Source organism: Anoplolepis gracilipes, chromosome 16 (genome assembly GCF_047496725.1).
Source record: "Anoplolepis gracilipes chromosome 16, ASM4749672v1, whole genome shotgun sequence".
Lineage (NCBI taxonomy): Eukaryota > Metazoa > Arthropoda > Insecta > Hymenoptera > Formicidae > Anoplolepis > Anoplolepis gracilipes.
This window is the reverse complement of record NC_132985.1, coordinates 880,992-907,745: the sequence shown is the minus strand read 5'-3', so window position 1 is coordinate 907,745 and position 26,754 is coordinate 880,992. Positions and strand designations below refer to the sequence as shown.

Here is a 26,754-nt window from a genome sequence, read left to right as displayed (position 1 = left end):
AGGGCCACTTAATGAAAGATAGACACAAATTCTCCTCTCTCTTCTCTCTTCTCTCTCGAAAATATCTTATAAATACTGAAGAACTACAAAAACAATCATTAAGCTTCTTTCTCGATATCTTCCTTTTTGAATTTATATTTACTTTCCTTAATTTCTCTTTTCTCTAACTCTAGGTGTAGCACTAAAATATTGAGCTTATTAGAGATTAAGATCTCTATATTTGTATATCCCAGTATAATGTATATTTAAAATTATATTAAACATATAAATAATTATTTTAAATATTAATATTGAAAGTTGTTATATAGTTTTCACATTAATTTTTTTTTTCTATGTAGGATCTTTTGAATCTACTGAAAAATTTAACTTTTTTAAATTTAACGTTTTTAAATAAAAACAAAAAAAGTTAAGTTACATTCGGCAAATTTCAATGACGCAATTTCTGCAAGAATGCAGAATGTATCTCAACGGATGTTTAGTTACAACAAGAGAACGATACGAGGAATCGACCAGCTGTTTTAATGTTAAAATAATGTGAATTTGTTTGTATAATGACTAACAAGTCAAAGTGCAACTGCACCTAATCGTATGTGACTAAGAACATTTCTTCCTCAGTGAATCGGATAATTGTCGTCAAGGATGGGAGAGTCGAGGAATGCCGGAAGTAATACCATGTCACCTGTTGTATGGACGGAAGGGAAGAAACACATGATAATAATGCGTCGATCGCTATTACGCGTGCAATTTTTGTCATAATTTTTTTCGTAATAATACCGCACTGTGAAAAAATTGCAAAATTCTGCGATAATTTTTACAATTGTATTATCTATCAAATCATTGCATAAATGTATGTCAATATTTTTTTTATAAATTTCTGAACGTATAAATCATTCATATCAAGCATACTAATTAATAAATCCTCAAATTCACAGAGAGAAAAAAGAGAAAGAATGAGAGAGAGAGAGAGAGAGAGAGAGAGAGATCCTTTGATTTCATAAATCTAAATTTTAAAAATCTTTCGGAGTTAAAAAACTAATGTTGTCTCGATATTTGGCGATCCATAAATCTTCCTCGCCTTCGCAGATCCCTGGTACCGTAATAAATTCACGAGGCAATAAATTTAGATTAACACCGACGTTATCCATGTTCCATATTTAGGCGAACGAAAGATTTTTTTATAAAGTAAGTGAAGCAAAAGAATTCCGTTCCACCACAAATGATAGAAAGATCAGAAATCCGATTTCATTAATATACTTCCGGTTCGCGACATTCGCCGCTTTCTCGAGTTGCACTGAGAGAAGGGGAGAATAGCATTCCGCGAGTATCCGTGTTTCCTGAGATAACGCGCGAGTAAACGCAACGAAAAAATTAATTTCGCCATTATTGAAATAATTAAGATAAATGAAAGATAATTTTAAAATTCGAGACTTTACAAATTTATTCGCTTGTCCAGTATGTAAACATATTTTTATGTCAAAAATTATATTTTTCGTTAAAAATTAATCATTATTTTTTTCTTCTAAAAGAATTAAAAGAAAATATATTAACTATTAAATAGTTCCAGATGATGATGATAATTTCTCTCATTTTTCTGCACAAACGAATTTTATGAATCAAAATAGCCATTTTCTAATTTACAATTAATGTAAATTTCCCCATCAGTAAAGCAATTATTAAAAAAATTGCAATTTATTAGGAAAAGAACGCATAACTGAAAGATAACTTTGTACATGCGCAACCGAAGTAACAGAACTGCAAATACTCGTGAGAACGCGAGAAGTAAATTACATATAAAGATGTACGGGATATATGAGGCGCGCGGTTTCTCCCGAGAGGTAAACGATCTCGCAATGCCACATTCAACATCTTTAATTTCAAAATCTGTTTTATACAACTATTCCGCGATACTTCTCGGCTAATGAAATGAACGATGTATATCAAATAGCGGCAATAAATATCGATCGTTGGAGAGAGCCGGAAGACAGAACAAGTCGCACAAAGAAACTCGGACAGAAATATTGGGCGGGTAGGTAAGTAGGTATTCGACGTCCTATATTTAATCGCGCGCGGTCCACCTGGCTTGGATGAGTTTAACGGACGACGACGACGACGACGACCACAACGACAACGACGACGTTGCCGAGTCTACATGACGACGACGACGACGACGGCGACGAGATTCGCCGTCGAAATATTTCTGGCGCGTAGAACTCTCGCGAAGCGGAACGCATCTCGCGCGACATGCGCGCGCGCTAAGTCGTTCCAATTCCCACCAAGATTATCCCGAGATCACTTCGAGTGCGATATATCTGATTCTTATTAAAATTATCGGCATGTTTCGAAAAATAGTGAGTTATTTCCGAAAAAAAGTGTTCAGTAAAATAAATCTTTCAGATTGTATTTTACACACACATCTGGCGTTAAATGTTACCATTTTATTAAATCATTACTAGTAGTAATTTAATCGAGAATTTGTTCCTGCATATACTGGTAATTGCATATGCAGAAACAAATTATCTTTCTTTATAAAATATGATATTTGAAAAGAGGAGTGGCACTAAATGTCTACAGTCTCCGTTAATTAGTTTCGAAGAATTATAAATTTTGCGAAATATTTCGAATTAGTGTCGCAGTTTGACGCAGTACGTTTTTCTATTCATTCTTCTGGCGAAATATGTCAGATCCTGAAAGTAAATGCACTTTTCCCATTCCGCCTCGACACGGGAAGAATGCGGCTGGCGTCACGCGTGGGTAATCGACGCTTTTGCAAGCTTTTATGAATGCCCGCAGCTTGGCAACGAGACTATGATTCCGAGTAAATCATCATTGCTATACTCACGCGATAGTTCCACGATTCATTAATATCGAACAACCGCATCGTAAATTAACTATCTCTCGACGAAAATATTGATAGAAATGTAATACAATATTCAAATAAATATTAACGATAATATCTTTCAAATATAAAATAAATTTAAAAACATTTAATATTAATCGCAAATGTTTACTTTTAGATAAAGCAATTTTTGATAAGTGACAGACCACTAAAGTTAATTATAATTCTATTTCTGTAATCTTTTCATTCTTTACTTGTTAAAATTATTTTCAATTTAATCACATAAAAAAGAAAAATATGAAAAAATACTCGTGTTATATCAATTCTATTAATCAGTCAAAATCTATTATTAAAATTAAGATAATTCATCAAGAAGATTCACTTATTTCGAAAGATTATATTGACAAACAGCACAGTGTCTAGTTAAAAATGCGTGGTCAAGATTTAAAGTGATAATTACGTATCATTCACACAACTACATTATAAGCGTGTATGCGTATACGTTTACATTAATAAAAATAAATTATAAAAATGATAATATCTTAATATCACAAAAATGTACGATTAATTCTTAAAGAATTAATTCTCGAAATTCATTGAGAAGTTGTCATTTATTTATTATAAACGATATTTCGTGATTTTTGACAAACTGAAAACGATCGGAGAATATTGCGACTTTGGTGGTACTTCGGCTTTACGTAAATACGCAAAGAGTTGGCGTTATCAGCCAAGTGAAACATGACGTGATATAGGTGTAGATAAACGGTAACTGATAAAATTAATATCTATACCCACACTCTTGAGATGTTACGCGACGAGCACTTATTATATTTATTCCTCTATCGTATGCAATAACAAAATTTGTTTGCCGACAGAATTTTAAAATATCGAGAAATAAAAACCAATTATATTTTATATCCTCGTTCGAAAATATCGTCTCCAGCGGCGACAATCGATTGTTGTTAGCATCAAAAGAAGAGATATCATTACAATTGCAGGGATATTAAAAGATTAAAATTCTTCAATTTTCGTTCTAAAAATTCTCTATCGTCGATATCGATCGTCATTATTTGTTGCAATAAATATAGTCACGTGGAATAGAGGCATGAAATAACATTGAACTGCTACTATAAATAGAGCCTGAAAATACCAACACAGACTTTAGAGATCTCAAGGCTATTGATCGATCAATGTGTAAGATCTACGCGTTACTCTCAACAAGAAAAAACAACATTAACAACTTTGTAATTATGCTAATTGATCGATCGACGTGACAAAAGCAACGGGAAGAAAAAGAAACGGAGGACTCTACTCAAAACTATAATGTGTGTTGTTGACGAGATATTTTGTTGTCATCGAATGAAAATTAACTGATATATCGAAATGTACTTAAAAAATTATAAAACTCGTATAAATTAAAATAAATGTATTTCAGGAATTAAATAACACAAAATATTTAATAAGATAAATAGATTTTATTTCTAGTTGTCAAAATACTCGACGACAAATATAGGAAAATGATAATACGAATGATGACTCCCTAAATTGCTGTTATCAATTTATTAAAAAATTGTGAAACATCTCGTGTAGTAATAATAGCATATCCCATAGAGAGACATTCTCAAACGTCAGAGGAAGACATATTTAACCATGCAAGGTAAAAAATTGTTGGTAAAAGATGGGCGGATAAACGATTGTCGTGACAAAGGTCGAGAGACAGAGAGAGAGAGAGAGAGAGAGAGAGAGAGAGAGAGAGAGAGAGAGAGAGATATACTTGAGTGGCGAACAGACAGAAGATAATTATTCATCGCGTACGAGTCGTGCCAATTTGAGGTTATGGCCGCGCATGAGCTGGCCAACGGACGGGCGCCTTTGGAGAAGGGAGCCATGAGCCATGAGCCAGGAGCCAGAAAGCAGCCGTGATAGCGCCACGGCGCTACTTTCACGGAGCGAGAGCGAAATTCTCCGGCGGCGACGCCTCGTCGCCGATTATCGCGCGACGTTGATCGATCGAGATCGGGAAAGCAGCCGTCCGATGGATAATGCTCTCGAACGAGATATCGAGAGGAATCGATGGTTGTACGTCTCGAAGACAGGAAACGCGAGCTCCGAGCTCCGATTATTACGCCGTCAATGCGGAGATACGGATACGCGGAACAACGAGAACGTCGTTCTGCGACGCAGTACACGATGCCGCAGAGATCGATAGCCGGCTCGCGCATTCCCACGAGAACGCGATGATAAGGGACGAACGAATGATGGAGAAACGCCAGCGACCGCCGGCGGCGAGTCGGTTACACAGGAAGTGCGTGGAACTAGTCTCGACCGACCTGCGCGTTATAGCGTGCGATTGAGAGGGAGCGAGCAAGACGAGCAAGACGCAAAAGCGAAGCGAGCGAGCGAGAAACGCGTAGATGGAGAGACGCACGTACGCCGAACGCAGACAGATGTGGAGGGGAAAGAGAAAACGCACATGAAAAATGGCATGTAGAATCGAGATGTTTGCACCTACCTATGATTTATAGTCCTTTGTACAATAAATAGTGAAGTAAAGTACACGTCCGCGTGGATCCGTGCACCGGCTCCAATGGACGAGCGCGCGGAAGGACGGGCCCGATAAAGAACTTTTATGCCGCGACGACGACGACGGCGACGACGGCTGCGGCTCGGCTGCGGCTGCGATATCCGCGCGCGCGCGCGTTCAAGACAGACGAACGAGAGAGAGTGGAACGCGAGCGAAAACTAAAACGCCGGTTCCCTTTATTCCTCGGTCACACTCGCGATTACGAAACCACACATGCCTCGGCGACCACTCCTGCACGACTGAGCCGGCAACGCCGCCCGCGGTGGGGAATTCGGTTCGCCTCGTGCCGGGGCTCGGCCGCGCTCGGCCGCGCTCGGTTACGCTCGTCACGCCTCGCGCCTCGTGCCCGAAACCAAGTATTGATCGACTCGCGGCCCCGGCATGGCTGACGAGGTTGGGTGGGGCAGCGGTGCGGCGGCACGATCGTGTCCCGGGGACCGACGTGCCGCGGCGCACCACGCGACGACGACGAAGACGACGTCGTCGTGACGACTCTCGCAGCTTTTTCCTTCCTTACTCTTCTTCCCTCTCCATTCCTTGTCCCGCTACCTATTCGCTCGCTCTTTCGCTCTTTCGATCGTTCGACTCGCCGTCTCGCTTACTCTTTAACCACTTTGAAACTGCCTATCCGATTTGTCCGTCTCTCTCACAACTTCCTTCATCGTCGCAACTATTCTCACCTTCTCTCTCTTTTACTCTCGCATGCGCGCGCGTTAAATGCCCGTCATGGGTGTCTCCGTCAATCGTACGAGCTGCCTATATTTTCCATCTACCTTCCTGCCCTACTACTTCGCCTCGACTCGACTCGACTCGACTCGTCTCGAGTCCCGTAATTTCATGCGAAAATTAACCTGCAAGGAGCACTCGTTCTTTTTGCTTGTCATCTTTCGGCGTTGTTCTTCTCGATAACTTTCCGCATAAAACCGTGGCTAATTGTTGCAACAACGTCACAATTGTCTGAAGAAATCGTCAATATTCTGAGACTAAATTATATATTAACGGCAATTTTTTTTAACTTTTGGAAAATATGTAAATATATATAATAAAAATATATAATAAAAAAGATGATTTAACGTTATAAACTTGCGAGCTAAATTATCTGACATATGCAAATCCATGATGGTAAAAGAGCACGCGGCACTGGGTGGTTATAAGTTATGCAGAGAGTTATGCTCGAGATATAGCGCGGGTGAAGAAGACATTTTTCTATTTGAGGAGCGAGAAGGAACGCTCGGTCGACGTCTAAAATAAATGCTAGTTGGGTGGGTCTGAGAGATCACCAAATTAACATAAAGGCCCTTTGGTTTTTCTCGCGATCGTTGAACCGTGTCTTTTTTTTTTTCGCGATAATTCAAAAGGGTCCCGCACAAAACGGGATTTTTCGCCGACGTCAACTACTCACGTCTAGAATAAGATTGATAAAAAAAAAAAAAGGATATTAAGAATTGCCTCGTTTTTACTGCACTTCAATTTTTGTGACGTAGAATATAATAATGCGGATAATAATAATGTGCGTTTCAGATTTAATCGATGATCGAAAGTTAGACGTGTGAATGAAAATATTTCTGCAGACACTATGATTCATGACGTCCAATCATGGATATATGAGCGTTATGAGTCACGATATTAAGTCAAGTATATGGCGAATCGAAATATATCTGTAAATTCAAGGATATGGGATACATGAATTTAAGAAATTTAAGATTCTTCAAAAATTATCAGCTCGAATAAAACTTGATATTTTTTCCTTCAGCTCCGTACTTTAATGTTAAATCTACAACTGTCGTCTTTCATGTACGATCTCTTTAATTATGAAAACAATGTTTGTCATTAAGAACCAACTGAAAAAGAGCCATCTGGCGCACTTGAAATGCTCGATTGTAAATATGTGATGAAAATGTGAGTCTCTACGTCAATCGGATGATACGTGAAATCTATCACTGAATAAACGAGGAGTCTATCGATCTAATGATAGTCCACGTGGAAAATCATATGTGCGACATACGTCAGCACAATTCGGTCGCGCGAGCAACGATCCCGACGCAGCCCCGAATCGCGCTAGCAATAAGTTACATTCACCCCGTCCTCGCAAAGATTTAAATGGGGCGTAGTATCGCGTTTATTCAGTTCAACGCCGAATAAAAGGGACGAGATACGACACGAATGAATCGCGTGCAAGTGTACATTGTTTTCCGCCCGATCAGTACGCATCAGTAGTACGCATTAACGACAAATTTCTTCTCACGTTCGATGAAATTTGTCACGCGTGAACCGACAAATAACGCTGACGTATAATTCCGTTTTCGCGAGACGAATCAAATCTCAAATTCCAAGTTGTACATTCGCTAACGCAAATGTCTACCCGCGAATCTGTATTACATTACTCGCGTTTTGAATACTTTCGAAAATTTGATCCTGTCCGCATCATGTTCTGTTCTCTCTTGCATAATTAACTGATGAATATAATATATATTCCTTATCTCACAATTTCCGTTCTATCTCGTTTTACGAAAACCGCAAAATTCAACATATTTACATAATTTTCATAATATTAATGTATGTATACATTTTTTTTTTTTTTTCCACTTTTCTATTATATCTAATTTCAAGAATATCTCCAACGCAATTTCGTCTCTTCTTACAGTTAATATTATTGTAATGTGCAATTTTTAATGTGTTACTATTTATAAATTTTGCGTTAGTACCGTTGTATCACGCACGTTTTATAATTTCCTATTTAGAAGTAATTTCATTTTAGAATATATTGCCTCTATCGTTGCTTTGTGTCTAGAAATTCTCTTTTGTGACTCTCGCCTCTATATTTAGTGAAACGAGCGCGCTGGATGTGGCCGCAGGCGTGTATTTGTGTGCGCCGAAAGATATTCGCGCTTCCAAAAAGTAATTTATCAATTTCTTCTCAAAATTGCATATCGCGCGCGCGCGCGCGAATATAGAGTTAAATAACAGTTTTATTTATTGAAACGCGAACATATCGCGTTCATCCATAAATTTGTATCAACACTCTGATCCCGTGCAACAATTTATTTGCGCGCGTCCTCTGAAATACATACAAATCGTTAATTAAAACTTTACAATGTTAGTTTGTAGTTTCGCTTCGATAATTATTGAAGCAACGATATTCAAACGTATCGGCAAGTTTACACGTTTTCGAAAATTTCCATATACAAATTTACAAGTAAATCCTCTTATTTAAACAAAGCGTTATATTTGTTTTTTGTATTTTTAATTCCTTTCAGAGAGAGTTTATATATTTATTTTTTTTTTTTTTTTTTTTTTTTTTTTTAGTATAATGTACCGATATTTTTCTACAATCTGTCAACAACAAAAAAGAAAATAAAAACGCCAAGAAATATAATTTTATAAAACAAACTAATTCTGTACAATTCCAATTGATATTCGCAGCATTGATATTCGAAAAAAAATATCTCGTTATTGCTAATGGCAAAGTGAGCACGGACGCATTAAGCGTAATTTTTAATTGCAGAACTCATCGACATGACACTGCTTACACCAAAATTTCGATATGTCAAGGGCCATTATTGAAGAACGGTGCGGGGACTCGTTGGTAAAAAAAAAAAAAAAAAAAAAAAAGGGAGGGCGTGAATGATCACGCAACGTCAGAGTTGCAAGAGTGCGAGAAATGCGAATGGGAGCACTTTGTCCCCTCTCCCTTTCCCTCCTTTTCCTTCATGAAGAACACCAGTTCCGTATCGAATGAATAACTGAAACAATGCGGAGCGAAAGCGACGCGCAGTATTGTGGCGCTCTCGTATATAACATCGATCGTAAGATTACAATTAGGTTAAAGTCGGTGTCGCGTCAAAGCTAAAAATCCGATTTAACCGATCATTAAAAGAAAAGAAAAAAATCACTCATTATTTCCCTGAACTTCTCGAATGGTTTCACAACTTTATTTCAATCAATAAAAGCGATAAAAGAACACCAGTTGTTTGTACGTCTACAAATTTTTCCTCGAAGAGATTTCTATGTCAATTTCTACGAGATAGTGTATATATCAGTCCTAGATACTGTTATAAAATATGAGTGCTGGGGTCAACGTGCTTATCTCGTAAAGACACTCGACTCTACACGTTCGAGTGTCACTTTGAGTCAGCGAGATGTGTTTTTTTTTTTAATCTCTAATTTCGAAGCTCTACACGTAAAAGATAATTTCGCCATGAGTAAGACAGATGATTTAGATTCCCGGATATTTAATTTTTGCTCTACGCAATCAACTGGCTACTTTTAAAGAATCCACCCCATCGTAGCGATCAGTGATCATAATGCAGAACATCTCGCATGCGAGAACAATTTGACTCTGCGCGATGACAGAGTCATCGAGGCTTGAAGGAAAAAAGGCTAATGAGGGATGGAGGGAGCGAATGAGGCGAAAGCGAGGGAGATACGGAGTGAGGGGCAAAAAGGTAGGGAAACAAGGGAAAACACGACGGGGTGAAGGATGGCGAGACGCAGATATGCGAGGTCGCGAGGGAAGCAGCAAAAGACGAAGGGTAGGGAGCGAGGGGGTTGGCAAGACGCGTGGAGAGAAGGGGTGAGTATGGCGGTCGGAGGTTGCCGAGGTTGAAATGAAATATTGATCTGCGGAGGCGCGCGCAACTCCTGCAGCCGACCCGCCCTTGTGTCCACCATTTTCCGCTGATATAACTCACTGTTGTGAACGCCGCCGAAATTTACGCCGATTTCGCGAGAACGTCGATAATTTTCTCGCCCTTCCGGTCGATTCTCTGCGTTATCGTTGACGATATAATTAAAAACATCAAAAAAGATCGACGATAAAAAATCGGAAGAATGATAAGTTTGCCATTCAAAATGCGAATAATAAAATTAAATATAAAAATTGTTGTAAAACAACAGTTGTTAAATACGGCGTACATATTTGTTTGTGAAACTTTAGAACGCTTTCGAAATTTAATTCGATTCGAATTACAATGTGTATGCGTGACAAGTAGTTGTTTATTTAATTCTAGTCGATTTCAACACGATTAATTTTGATTCAATTCCAATTAATCCTCTATGCCTTTCTCAATTATCCTATCATTTATTGAAAATTTAATTGCCTCGGATGAAAAATTTTCTGCACAATGATAAATCGACTTTTACAAAATTACATGAGACATTGCAGATGCGCGCTGCTCTAACTTTCTACACGCGCGCCTTTAATATGCAACAAATAAAAATCTCAAGTTAAAGGTCGAACGAAAGTATGCTCCTAATGACAAGTAAAACAGAAATCTATAGAGAACGAGACACAATATATCGATTTTTACAAAAAAAAAAAAAAAAAAAGAAAAAAAACGCATCTATGAACGATTCCAGCAACGCACACAATTTTGCACGATGGCAATTAAGAGTAATTTTTATCAAAACGATTGACGAACATATTTCCATCTAATATCTGTCGATATGACACAAAAAACGCACAAGCGAGCATACAACTCGAAATGAAAATCTCTCTTAATCGATGCATCTATAACGATGTACGTTTTATGCGGATAAATGAAATTAATTAAACACGACGAAGGAAATTTTTGAGAAATTTAATAATATCTTGATGTTGAAATTTTTAATCTTACAAGACTTTTGGATTTTTTAATTTCTTTAGTTCTTTAATACGCGATTTCTTTGGTAAACTCGTGACGTTAACAGATTGTAAAATTGACGCAGATTATTGGCTTTCACTTTAAATTTGAGTGCTTGTTTCAAACGCTAGATTTTGCGAAATCCCGAAAATTATGAATTTTCTCTTGTTGTTCAACGTATTATAAATTCCAGATAGGATCCAGGTATCACAGACCAATTCTCGCGTCTTCAAAGACTCGTTTAATATCGTCGGTTTTCGAACGCAGAGACACCGTCAATGTCGGACAGTAAATAAAATCTTATTAAAAATCTCCGCGGATGAACGTACCTACTGAGGGAAAAAAAAAAAGCCAGGGCCTACCTGAACAAGCTACACGACTTCACCGTGTGAAAGATGCGCGAGTATGTAACGCGTTTACATATATGCGAGAACGCGCGAGAGAAACTTGCGAAGGTATGCGGCATGTCGGCTAACGAAAATCGATAAAGGGTGGTTTTACGAACCAATTTCTGCGGCAGTACAGTGTCTCCTTTGACGACGTCGACGAGGATGGTGGTGACGATAATGGTGGACTTACCTGCAAAAAGGAATAAAGAGAACGATGAGTTTGAGCATAAATCAAGCCTGACGCAGCGTTCGCGCGAGATTTCCACCTCTATCCATCATCCATATAATTTCTCCATTGTAGCGCAATAATATTCTTTCGAGGTTGAGCGCCAGAAGTAGTTTAAATATTTAATATTAATAACGGTAATTTTATGCGGTATAACTATGTGAATTCTATCTGTTAACCGCAATTATCAAATATTATTCGCAATAATTAAAAAACGTAATTACTAAAATTATAGTATAAAACAAAATATTTTTGCGCGAGTAAAACGTTTGAAACATTCTTGAGAATACAAAGCTTATTTGACGTTTAACAATAATTGAATTGGTAATTTAACGAATGTTTGAAGTGATTCGTGTATTTTGTTCGATATTTAATGAAAATTCTCGATGTCGATCGGTGTGAGCGAGCCTTTAACGTTTTACTCGGAATACAGCGTACATACACTAGGTTAGTAACAAATAGATCAATATTGGCTCGCGGTTTGCGTGTGACGCATATGAACTCATTTCCGCCGGGCTATCGTCAATCGTGGAATATTTTCGCGAAGGATGTAATCGCGTTGTCCAACTTGTCGAAAATGAACATTTACATCCATCTATCGGCAAAGCTTTAAAGAATTCTCAATATATTCTTTTCTCGTATTGACGAGTCTTGGAACACGTACAAACAGATCCAGCAAATCAAAAATCTTTTGAATCTAGAGATCAAAGCGTGTCTTTGTATCCTTGATTCAGCGCCGCTAAAGATTTGTAGATTTTTCTCTTTTAAAGTGAATCAATGAAAATATCACTGGTTAAAGTACTAACCACCAGGTTTCACCGAAAATTAGTAAGCATTTTATTCATCTTCCGTGAAAAGTATTTACACTTTGCTTTAATTTTATTTTTTAAAAAAATCGTACATACAATATTTATAAAATGCAATTTAAAAATTTTTATCAAGTTGCTATTTTTGCAAAAAAAAAAAAAAAAAAAAATTCCATACATAAAACACTCTGTGTATAGAATAACATATATAAATGTATATAATATTTAAATTCAGAATTATATATCAGATACTTTATTTTTAAAATGTATATCATAAGTCTATAAAAAAAATAACAGAATTTTATCAAATTTAGATGTTTCTTTAACAAAATATATAATATTGTAATATAAAAGACCTACATTTTTTATTCAAACATCACTGACAATGACTGAAAGAGTTACCGACTGATTCTTTCAGTGAATTTTATTATTATTCCATTTAAGAGAATCTCGCTTTGTAGATGTTCGGACACAGAAACAACTTGCAACTTTGCAATACTATTTTCTAAATAAAATACTTTGACAAAATTTCGAATTACTTTATAAGATTACAAACTTTTACGACCGTCAACATTGTCGATGTAATTGCCGATTTTCATACAAATGTCACACGTGTCTCGATTGAGCGCGCACGATTGTGCCCCTCGGAACGAGATCGATACACGGGGCGGTAATAGTAAACAGGACGCGCGATCCTGTTTTTCCCTTTCCCCCTTTCTATCGACGACGACCCGTCGACCCGTCGACCGCAGATAAGCCGCGCGTGTTTGTTTTTAATTGGCAAACGGCCGCGAATCGTTTAGCGGACGCGACGATGGGCCGATCCGCGCCGGAGAGCAGGATGAATGCGCTTTTCTCGTAAAGCCGCGATGCGAAACCGTTGCGCGCGCGCGCGCGCCGCAAATCGAGAACCATGTTTGTCGTGTGTTGTTGCTTTAACGTGCGACACTGACCTTGCCCACACTAGACTGGAATTCATTCGTCTGCGGAATTATTCCGGCGAGAGAGTAACCAAGTATACATATATATATACCGATAACACTCGCGATTCGAATTCTTGCGTCGTCGGGTAACGAAATCGATGCTGTCCTTTCCGAAAATCATATCATATCGCATCGCGATTCAGTGTCGTCTATTAACGGACTAATATTTCTTGCACTTTTCTTGACAACCAATGATATTTGCAACGTACACACGTATACATTGCGCGATGTATATGTATGATAATAAAATTTAGATTAAATTATTCTGCAGTTTTATTCTTCATTCCTAGTTGTACACAATGACGTTGCTTTTAGCACAGTGTCGTTAGATTTATGTCATGTTGTGCTCGGAATAAACAACGTCACCTCTTACGTGTTCTATTTTTCTCCGACTTCGACCTACGTGTTCTTATCCTCTTTCGAAATGTCATGTTCAGGATAAACTCTCTCGTCATAATAATATCGTCATGATACTGTCAAGTATCTATGTTCACGTGAAAACTTATTCATCCATCAACTTTTTAAAGTTATTAAAAAAAAACAAGTCGTTATTTAAACAACTACTTTTACAGTTATTAAAAGCTATTAGCTGTATTTTTAATCCTTTATGTTAAGTAAATTAAAAAATGACTAAAATATGTTAAAATTAATCCATTGTGCATTCATTTAAAGTATTAATCGTCATATCCAACGGAAAAAAATGAAATTGAAAAATAGAACCATTGCAAAGTCTGTACATTGGTATAAGACACACCGATAATTACATTTCTAAAGGTACTCGAGAATAACATGGTCTATTTATTTCAATCTACATAATGTTAGGCGATAAAAATCCTTTCTGGTTTTATAGGCTGAGGCAACTGACTTCGTCACTCGATGTCGCATGCAAATTACATTGATGTGAAAAAAATTATTTCTATTATATTGTCATTAATTTTGGAACAAGTGCAATCAGAGCGAAAAAAGTACAAGAGAAAAATAAAATAGTACGTTAATAGTACGTATTTGAATTAAAAAAAAAAAGAAAAAATTGCTAATTATGATGCGAAAAAAGATTAAAGTTACTACAGTAGAAAATTAAAAATAAAGAGAACAAGTTATATAAAGAAAAAGAAAGAAGAATGACAAGAAGAAATGGAACGTACGTCTGCTATTTTTCACGTGAGGGACTGTCTAAAAATCGACGTGAGCCATTTTAATCTGCAAAAGCGATTTTGCCAAATTTCAATCTCGAGAATGTATGGCGGCGTATACCCGCTTAAAAAGTTGAGAGGATAAAAACAACGGATCAGCCAGCCGTGCATTGGCTGGTATTACGACGAAAACGCCTGTCAGAGACTCGAAAGCGACATATCGATCGATATATCGTCGGTCAGAGCATCGAAAATATCAAAAAAAAAAAAAAAAACGGCCAGAAATGCGAACATTTCTCTCGCCACGACTTTGACCGACGGAAAACACGATGTCGTTGCCGATAGCGACGTCGGACACTGACGACATCAGGTCGGTCCGAACCATCACGAGCAGCAACAACAGCAAACAGCAACGGTGACGGTGGCAGCGACAATAAGTTAATCGATAATTGCAAATGTATTAAACTACACCGCGCGACGCGCACACCAATTTATCGCAATCTTTGTGTAAAATGGAGGAAAAAAAAAAAAAACGCCGACTAATCAGAAGCTCGTTGACCTCTTCGAGTTCTTTTCTATAGAGTGCTTGATAACAGTTGAATTTAACGTTGTTCTCGTCAAACAGCGAAATGATTCATCCTTGACAAGAGAATATCGAAATGTGCGAATAGTTTTCGAAATGTAATTAAAATATAATTGATTGATAGGTATATAGAAAGAACAGATTTCGATTAATTATATACACTTTAAAAGACACAAATAAAGATGATAAAACTACGTTCATCAACTATTATTATTATTATTATTATTATTATTATTATTATTATTATTATTATTATCACTCAGCTGTCTACGTAAAAGAACTGTCACTAAAATATACAGCGAGAAATACAGTCACATATCGATATATCCTTACATTAATTGGACGATAATGTTTAATTGTCGAATTAAAACAGTTAATCAAATGACATTCGCTTAAAATGAGCGAGAATCTAATCTTCTTTGACATTTGCGAACTGCGTACCATTTTAACGGCCATCGACATTCTTTGTACACGATTTAAGAATTTTTTCGTACGGTTTTGTATACTTTTGCGTCTTGGAGGAAATACGTGTATTAGGGGATTTTCTCCGATAATTCCGGTATTAAATTGGTCTAGATTGGGGTGACGTGAAATCTACTCGAAATCGTCGTCGTCGAGTGGACGAACGAGCCACAGGTGGCATAGTACGCGTATAAACGGCATTGTGTACGTGTACACACGCAGCCACTTTAGCCCAAGGGCTTTCATCGTGCAAACGAAGGTCGAAAAAGAGATGAACCTTCCCCTCTTTCTCCGGCCAACAAACTGCAATTAGTACGTGTGCACTTTATAACTCCCTTCTTTTTTTCTCTGCTATTTTCGCGTCGATACGATTCAGGGAAACAGTATTGAGATTTTAATTCAGATTCATTAACGTTTACGGTTAATGAGAATAGAATTAATCACGCCGTATGTGTGTGTGTGTGTGTGTGTGTGTGTGTATGTGTCATTGTAAATATATTATAAGAATTATTGTATTAAAAAAAAAGAAATATCATAAGTATATTTATATCATATTAATAATTCTAAAAATAACTTTGAAATAATTTTAATTATTTAAAATATTGCATTTAATACAGTCACAAAGTTAAAATACTGTTCTTGTAGATTAACGATATTGCTTCGTGATAAAAAAAAAAAAGTCCGATTCAAGTATTATTAAATAAACTACGTGAGGTGATTCTTTTATGATGTAATATGAAACATTTTATTTTTTAAAGCACGTTCCCTGGAACTAATACTATTGCTACAAAACGTCGAAAAGATTAATTTTCAATATTTCAAGAAACTACGTGCTTGCAAAACAGAATCAACGCAACAGTAATATCCTACGAAGTCACTTGAATCCTAAATATCCCCGACGTCTCGACAGTTTCACACATATACATACAGATACTTCCTGAGTATGAGAAGAGACGCCAATACGCTCTCTCTGCGAACACAATGGGTGCCCATCGCACAATGCTGAATATCCGAGCGCGAGCTGTAATATTGCCGACGCTATCTGAAGCGATATCGCAGCGTGAAACGCAACCGAAATGGCTACGAATATATATAAACGTCGGATTTTGCCATTTTGCCAGTTTCCCAGAAAGATAACGTCCATTACACGCAGATGAAAAAGCAAATTTTACGCGTGATATCTCTATAAAAATAATTGATCATATATTCTCGCACAATTGTTTAAATTTACTTACTACACTTTTCACACATTCATTTTTAATATTATTATTTCTAAATTTTAATCAGCAAAGTTTTTTCTTATAAAATTTTCTATACTTGTAGAATTTAAAAAAAAAATTACTATATACTTTTATGAAAGTTCTTTCGAATCTTTCCAAGATCTCGTAATAATTCTATCGGACTCTACAATAATTTGTAGCAATAAAAATGCCATTTTTTTTTTATATAATAGATAAGAAAGGATTTTCCTTGGCAATTTGGGTGAGTCAGCAGTTATCTAATGTGGCTGTCGCGTAGAGGTCATTCTACCATACTCTACCATTCACAGTCTTTACTAGCGCTTCCGAGTTCCATTCAGACGGATCCACACGCGCGGATACAATCGAAAATACATGGAGACGGAAAAAAAATTGCGGCGAGATTTGTCCAAGATACTCTCTTTTATGTGCCTTAATAAACTCCTTTCATTTCTTCATTAAAGAATTTATAGAAGCTATTGTGTGTGATGCAATATGTATTTTCTCGAGTATATTATTCTTAGACCCTCTGAAATATATCTCTAAAATATATTTATTTTATATTATTGGAAATATTTCATTTATTTGGTTTACGTGACCACACACATACACCGTAAGAGATAGAGACATTTCTCCTTATCTCAGGTACGATAAGAGAAACGCATGTTTGCATACTTTTAATATCTTCCAATTTCATGTGACATTGATGTGACACTATCCGCGATAAAGAGACTATAATGATAAAAATAATTTCTTTCTTTTTAATTACACGATACAGTATCATAGACTTTTATATATAACGAATATAAGAAATTGTATTTTCGTAATAATCGATATATCCGCCGAATCTCACAAATCTTTCAATCAAATCAACGTATGTATATCTTCCTGTCGAGTATCGCGTGCTACGTGAAGTGGATACGACGCCGGATCGATTGCGAATAATGGCCAGGGACGTTAACGGCGCGTCCCCTACACATCGGCAGTGAACCGACCGGAAAAAGAGGCTGCACGCGAGAACCTTTACGTTACGCACGTGCACGCACACCGGCGTACGGACACTCGGCGAAAGATAGTAGTGCGTCACCCGGCTTGGAATAGCGGCTGATGTCAAGCCGCGTCGCGACTTTGTGCTCTGCACCTCACGCACGCACGGCACGCGTCTTCTAGACGCGTAGCGTGAATCAAGAAATAGAAAGAAAAGATTTACAGTCATTTTCTTGCCTTCTCGTTGATATGACGAGCCCTTGTCTTATTCGCGAAAAATTGTTATCAGTTTTTATTACACGCGCAATTTTCAGAGTCGTTTCGAGAAAATTTGCGATATTTTTGTAGAAAAAGAAATTTGATTATATATCTTTTAGAGAGATTAAATAATTCAGAACCTCATCTCGTAATGCCTCAAAGTTAATTACGGATTTTATTTCGCGACCTTCTCTCGCGACAATTCACTCCTTCGACGATTTTATTTCCGTACGCAGTTTCCGTGTATTTCTCAACATGAGTCACGCACGCGGCTGCTCTGCCGTCACGGACACGTCATTCGCGCGCGTTCGCGAATAACGCCCGCGATCCCATGTGGGATTGCACTGACGTAAAATTTTATTTCGAAGTATAATGAAAAATTGTGTTTTGCATAAAAAAAAGCCATAGCAAAATAAATCATCATTGTCAATATACTGAAATATAAAAAATTATATAATCATAAGATATTCAATTTTATTTAATATCTTAATTTAATATATAATCAAAATATTTAATCTTAAAAATATTATTTCACATAAATTTTTATTTTAGAAAATTATAAAGTCAATAAAAGAGTTGAAATCTAATCAACTCTTTTAATAAAAGTTCTTTATAAATTTGCTTTCCAAATCTCTCTTTATAGAAAATAATTTGTATAAAATAATACAATATAAAAGGATATTATTTTTTAATAACAAAGAACCTTGAAATAAAGCATCGCCGAGAATCGTGAGATTGATTGATACGTAGCAAAATTTACCGTGTAATCGAACATATCGATCTTTGAATTACACGAGGGAAAACATAAATCATAGCAGTGCAATCGGATTATACTGTGCCTTCTAATTTACACTGCGCGACCGGTTTGCCATTCCCTAAGCACTCGATCCTAATCCGTTTTCCCCGGACTACTAATTAACGAGAGATGATGAGTCGCGATACCGTATGCTCGTACGAGTAACGATCCACAATGCAACCTTGACATACCGAGGCTGGTCCTCTCGACCAAGCTCGGTTAAAATTAAAATTTCTACAGAAAACCTCTAATAATTCATTAATACTTAAACGTAATTTTTTTTATTTAATTATCGCAAAATTTCAAACTTTATTAGATTTAATAAAAATATCCACCGTAAATTTAATAAAATAAAAATAAAAAAATGATGCATTTTAATATTTTTTATATTAAAAATTTTGCGCTCTAAAATTAAAAACAAATTTCTAAAAAAATATCTTTCTCCTCTTTATACGTTTTCATCATTTTTTTCGTGCAAAGTGCGAAATTGTTATGAATTGATTTAATCTGTATGTTCACAATCACAAAAAAAGAAGAGAGAAACCCTTTCGGAAATGCAGGTCATATGTCGATGGGGAATATCAACTATGTAGTATCAGCTAATTATCTCAGTAAATTCACTTATGAACGAATGCCGGGCGCTAAAAGCGTTTCTTAAAAGCGACCTGAGAGACCCTTCTCGCAACCACTTCTACAGTACGACCCCCCGGAGAGTTCGCTGACGAGATCCGCCGGAGGGGGTTGCACAATCATCCAGCTGAGCTTGAATAAAGGTTTGCGAGGGTGTTTGTTTACGCACTTTTTACACGTGCCTGCTGAGAAAAGGAGTCCATCTAAGAATTTTGTCCGCGAGTGAGAAAGAATTGAGCAAAAGTTATAGATCCTTTATTTGACATTTTATTTTATTTTCCAAAAATTAATTATACAATAGATAACAAAATCGGAGCGTAAATTTTTATATTTTAAATCTCAGGATAAAGTATAGGTTTTGCAAATCGTACGACTTCATAGATCTGAGATTCCACAAGGTTTGTAAATATATAATAGATTACTTTTTTTTTAAATCACAATTTTTAAGTATCACAAGTTCTCTGAACAATTTTAAAAATTTTTAATTTTTACACATAAAAAATTCGAACAGATTAATTACAAATTTTTACAATTTTTCAATGTTCAAAAATTCTACGTTGAGCGAATTTTTCATTTCATTCCTGCCAGCAATATATTCATATTAGTTCAAACTTCCGTATTACCGTAATAATAATGAGAAATCTTTTCGCCCCTTCCCTCTGACCGAGTGGAAACATAAAGTGTTCCCAAGGAGACAATCGCGTTTGGCCTTTGGGATCCGCCCTCCCTGACCATTTAATCCGGTGTTATCGATGGGAATCGATAGCTCGACGGTCCGCAACGAAAATGTCAATTTAATAGATTGCCCTTCCGCCATAGACGTATTACGCAACCGGTTACGTGCCGATTGATGCCTCTCCTTAATCGTTGCTATTCACGCTATTACGCAATTTCTGTTATCATATCCTCGCGCGCAAATATGCGGTTATTCAATGCAATTTTTCACAGTAGAATAAATTGTGAAATATTATTATTTAAGATAGCGCTGATCGCACTCCAAATGTGGCGACATAATTCTATCAAGCATCGAATACGTATATGTAAGATGTCGGAACAGCCATGCACGTGTATTCCGTGAAAATCCATTTTAAGTTAAAGCAGATTTCATGGTCTTTTAAAGTTTTACATATAAAAGACATTTTAAGGCTGATAGATAATTTCTACAACTTTCTTTTATCGTGATACGTTTCATCGAAGCTCGGATTCTGACGTAAAACGCGCACGTGCGCCTATTAAAATTTAAATTTTTACGATAAAAGCATCTTAATTACTTTACATTTTCAGAATTAAAATGGTAATTAAAAGATAACTATACTTCAATATTAAAATTGTTAGAAAATATAATTCTATTCCTCTTTCTGTTATTAATGGTACGTTAATATTTAGAGAATTTTCACGGTAAAAGAAACGGTCATTTTTACGATACAGCTTGTCTTATAAAATTTTTATAGCATAATAATTATATTAATAACATAACATTTTGTAAAAAGGAACATTACATATTCATTATATCGACGTTGTTAAATTTTCTCAAGATGCTCAAGATGAGAGTCTGTTTCCTTGTTGCGCAATTAATTCGCGCGTTAATTCAAACGAGTTCCGGACAGCTTAAAACAGCGAGAACTTTGCAAACTACGTCGCGCCCGAAACAGTTCCAACGTCCGGGATCTCGACAACGGCAAGAGACACATGTTAATGACAGAGCTCGCTTGAAACGCGGGACTAATTGATGCGCGATAATTAATGTCGATTTCGTGCAGATCGACGCGACACATGTTTATGCAAATGAAACGTAACTTGCGAGATGCTAATTGTATCGCGATTGTCACGAATAATCGTCGAATTTTTCAACTACGCTTCACGATAATATCGGCGATAATTCCAGTCTGCTAATACGCAGTTTAATTCGATTTTTAATTGATATCAATCTGTTTTTGCGTGAGAAAAATGTTCGCGATAACAATATTAAGGAGAATTATAAAATTTTTACTCCAATTCGTTACTTTAGGCTTACAGAGGCTTTATATATATATATATATAAATCCTTTATATGTATATTCGATAAATATTTTATAAATATATAAATTTATATATTTATTAACTAATTGTAGAAATATATTCTTCGATATACAAAATATTTCAAAGATTCCAAAAGACTTGTAATTTTTTTTTAAATCACGAATATTGGAAAAGGAAAATCTCTTTCAATATCTCATGTATATATATATTTCACATTTATTATATATATAGATTTTTAGAATACCAAATTTTTTTCACGATTGTCATAAATTTGCATCAAATATTGGCGCGTTTTACCGTGTTCGACGTATTATTATTAGAAGCCTCTGTTATCATGGACTACGTGGAAATCAAATGCACATTTCGGCTAAACGAATATACAGGCCGTAACGGCGATGCACCGAATGAATAGTTTTCTTGAATAAGCCTGACGCGATTCCGATCACGGACGCCGCTTTCGAATGAGGAAATGAGCTCGCGTCAAGTCGAATTCCACCCGCAGATGGAATAATCATTACGGCAGAAACGCGATTTTCAGAAATCCATTAGCGCGTTCTGTCAGCCGTCGAATATTTTCCCGAACGTGTAGTTAAAGGGGAAAAAGTCTGATTGCCTCTTGTTGGTCATAATTGAATTCAATATTTTTCGCGACGAGTCCAACAAACATTTATGTTAAAATGTCAAGTATGTAATTATTATTGCAATCAAGTTTGTAATTATTAAAACAGAAACTTCATAGTACGTATGCTTATTAAAACGTTTTAACGGCAATTTTGTAGCTTTATAGACAAAATAAAAAAATGTGCAATCTCTTTGTGATGTAAAATTTTTCGAATAATAATTATTATAATATAGCGAATCGCTATATCCGTTAAAGATTGTGTAAATCGCGAGTGAATCGTATTTACGATTGTCATTGCTCGCCTAAAAGCAAATCGATAAAATCACGTCAGATATTTTACTAAAATTTCCAATAAAATTAGAAGCATTTTATGATAAATATCCTTGTAGTTAGTTTTAGCATGCATCAATTTTTAATCACTAGAAACTATAACGTCCAAGCGAATAATCGTGAATTATTTGCATATACTATAAAATGTAAAAGAATTTTTTTTTTAAATGAAACGTATCACGCAAAAAAGTGACATCTTAATAGCCGAATAAAAATTAATTCGCAAAGTCTACGAAATTGAATAGTTCGAAATTGCATAAATTTAATTACAAGCGGTGCGTAAACTACTGACACATTTGATTGGCTGTGACATTATTCACGAGATCGACAAGCGATGGAATAAATTGACGCTGCATCGACGGGCGAAATATACGATTTCGGAAACGCTTTCATCCAGAATCAAAGCTGAGTTGACACAGATGTGCGTATCATGTAAAATTCAGGTAAAGAGTCTGAGAGAGGGGAATCTCAAATTGGCGCGTGATAAATCGATTATTTGGTCGATGTGGATCCTGATAAATAACTCGCATTAAACCGAAAACTGTTGAATGTCGAACTCGATGGATTACGAGCCCTGAGGCAAACCGTTTACTAATTAAGGGCTCTCCGTACTAACAAAGTTAGTGGCACGCGATGCCTCAATGTTACCCAACATTGTGGTAAATAATGTATCAGAATAATCATTAACGTCAAATCATTTTGAATTAATACTCCCATTAGAGTGAGCGCAATGCAACCACAGTAATTGCTATAAGCAGTCCCGAGATACGTTAAAGCATCTGTGTGTATCGCAGAATTGGATCGCATTAAACAAGCGCATATATAATTGCATAATCAGCATATATGATTGCATATAGATTAATAATATATGTATAATCAAAACGATTAAATATTTGACATTTTTTACGCTCTATTTTATAATTACTCTTGAAATAATCTCTAAGGTTTCTCCAATTCTTATAGAGAAAATTTAGCGATTAATTTCAATAATGCTCGATACGATAGAATTTTTATTCAGATGTAATTTTAGATCTCTGTCTTTTAGGAACGTATTAGAGAGCAATTAATTCTGTATAGAAACCCCATAGCGTATTTTCGAGAATGCACTGACAAAAGGATCGCCAATATCTTACAGCTGATCACGTCTACTAGAAGATTAATCCGCGTTTCGCTTTTCGCGAACTAACGATAATTTAATTAGTCATCAGGTTCTCAAAATAGCATATTTTCTGACTTAATCGACTTTTCTCATTCTTATCACGTACGGATATAAAAATACGTGTATTGATCATCGCGCTAATGCACAAAACATGGATGACGTCAGTCATATGCAAATGCGACCCTTTGTAAATTTAATGAAAAATACAGAATGTAAACGACGAAAAAAGACTTAAATTCTTTAATTCTTTAATTTACAGTCATCAAATTTCTTTAGTGAAAATTGGACTTGCCAGTTGTTTCTATTTCATAATTTTTAATCTAAGTATTAAATTCCCATTTTTTTAACTGTGAATTAAAAAATTACTGACGTCTTAATATTTTGAGCTTTGACAGAAGATAAGATTTGTTATATAAAGTGTTAAATGCTTCTTCTCGACATCGTACATACAAGTATCGTTTTCTCTCTCGCGTGCTTAGGTAGGTAGGTTATGATCGGTCAGTAAAACCGTCGACGGATGAATGGCGACAGTCACGAGTGATCGCGAGAGTGTCGCGAGAATGAGAAATGCGATGGCCTTCGGAACGTAAAAGAGGCCTTCGCTCATTACGCAAATACATAGAACCGCGGAGGCGATCGGGAGAAGAGAGAAAGAGAAGAAGGGAGGGTGGTGTCGGCCTTGGCGAAAAGACCTCGCCGATGACTTAGAGGCAAGATGGACGGACTTTTTTAGATAATCTGATATCATTCATTACACACCTCAATTAGCGAAGAAAGCTTCGTGAAAGAGATTTGTTTATCGAACTGATATGTGAAAGCATGTATTGAATAAACATATATCGGAAGCTTTTCGGAAGTTCGTATATCGAAAAGCTAACTTAACATCTGCTTGTTATTCTAATTTCGTTATTTTGTAATATTAGAAAAAAATTTTTTGTTATTCGTGACATATTGCAAAACAAATTGATAAAACAATAGAGTATTAATTTTCCAACTATCAGTAAAAAAATTTTATTATGACATTACAAGTATATATGAAAAAATAATAAAATGTAATTATCTAATATATATATATATATAGTTTTTTTTATTAAAAAAAATTGGTTTTATGCAAAAATAAAATTTCTACCTTTATTTACGGTATTTTAAAAATTAATATAAACTAATGCGCGATACATATTCACGTTAGTCTGTACAACGAATTACGTATAAAGATGTATTTGCGACATACGTAGATCATCTGTCTCATAGATTGTGGACGGCTTTACACATTTGTCTGTTTATATTATACATATACAAGATATGTGCGCATAAGCAAAGGTGGGCAACCTTTCAAACAGTGTGCCGCAAAGTAGACGATATTTTCTACATGATCACGCAATTCTTACAAACGACGCCAAGTGCCCGCGCTATAACGAAACATCCTCGTTTCGCGTATCGATTTCGCGGCACACATGTCATTAATAAAAGTCACCCACCTACTCTTTCACGAGACGCGCAATTAACGTATCAGATAAATGTGCGAAAATGCCGAGAAGATTCTTAAATCGTATTTTAAAAGAAAACACGATTACGGCATCGCAGATAATAACTTTTACAGACCAGTGTTCTGTAAATAAGAGTCAAAAAAAAAAAACTCGAAAGAGAGGGAGGGAGGAAGGAAGAGAAAGAAAGAGATAGATAGGGATGGAAAAAAGCGATCGATGCGAATGGTCAGGCGAGTATCGTCGCGCTAGCCTCTCACTCACTCACTCACTTTCTCTCTCTCTCTCTCTCCCCCCTCACTTTATTCTCATCAATCATCACCTTCTAACTCCCGGTTATCGTCCGATTGATAACCACCGGAGCCACGCAGATATTTTTCCCTCGAGATAGCCCGGCAACGTGCGAGGAATTTCGTCGCCGGTCGCAACATGGCGACGGCGAGACGACGGGCGCGCTCCTTCTCTCTCTCTCTCTCTCTTTCCCTCTTTCTTTCTCTCTCGCGTGCGTCTCGTGCGTCATCGGTGCGGCAAGCCGCTTTCGGATCGCGAAAAGATACGCATGATCTCGCCCGTATCTCGGCCCGAATGATGATCGTGTCGCGCGATTTAATTCGATTCAACGAGAGCGAAAACGAAGGAGGGGGAAGGGAGGGAAGGAAGGAAGAGAGAGAGAGAAAGAGAAAGAGAGAGAGAGAGAGAAATGCGCGGCGTAATTACACCGCCGGCGAAATTCCGACGAGCCCGATGTCGTCGGGCTGCATGGCTACGGGGTTCACACGGGCCGTGTTACGGCGCACATCGCGTAATTCGCCGACGTGTGCGACGCGCGATCGCGTCCGTCGACGATACGAGAGGTCAACGGGCGAACGGTCAGGAGAAGAGGGAGGGGACTCACCTTTTGGAGTGCTGTAAGCGACCTGGGAAATCGAGCTTTCGACGTGTTCAACGGCTACCGTTCACTACGCTCTCGCTGAATGCACTGGCGCGACCAGCGGAAGCCACCATCTTGCCGGGCGCTAGTACGCCCGTTTCCGGCGTGGAGCGCCGCGCCGCGCCGGTTTGAATCGCCCGATTGCACGACAAGACCAATTTTCGATAATAAATAATCTAGAATAATAAAGAAATAAGAAAAAGGTTAGAAAGAACAGATTGTCTTAATAGTATCTGTAATCGCAGAATATAAAGGGTTCGTTCCACAAGTCGAATTCAAATATTTTTGTAGATATTAAATATATTGACATTTTTATTCAGGTGGACTTTATTTCAATGAAATTTGATTAAAACTAGAATTCAAAAATGTTACTTATGTAGATTTTAAACATTTTCAACAATATCTTCCTAAAAATCAAGAAGCAAGTTAACCTTCTAAAAAGTAAATAATTTATCTTTATAAAAATATAAGATACATACAAGTAGTTTTTATTATATTATATATATATATATATATATATATGTATATTTTATATATATATATATATATTTTTCGATATATAAATATTCTAATTACTCCAAAATTTTTTTGAACCATTTGTGGAAGATATCCGTCTCGATTCATTTCAGTTTTCTACACGTGGCGTCCTCTCTATACTTCTTATGGAGTTTGTTCAT

General features: G+C 36.5%; 1 protein-coding gene across 4 annotated transcripts in view; it reads right to left on the bottom strand.

Moving 5' to 3' along the window:
* Positions 1-26,190, bottom strand: part of 14-3-3zeta (tyrosine 3-monooxygenase/tryptophan 5-monooxygenase activation protein zeta) — a 45,934-nt gene extending 19,744 nt beyond the window's left edge. The window contains exons 1-2 of one of the 4 annotated variants that reach the window (XM_072908150.1): positions 26,042-26,136; positions 11,547-11,620 (exon numbers count right to left, since the gene is read on the bottom strand). The gene's annotated coding sequence lies outside the window, so the exon portion shown is untranslated. Of the gene's footprint in view, positions 1-5,348; positions 5,675-11,546; positions 11,621-26,041 lie in introns of those variants that run through there. The other 3 variants (XM_072908151.1, XM_072908148.1, XM_072908149.1) reach the window with 3 other exon arrangements.
* Positions 26,191-26,754: the final 564 nt, after the last annotated feature.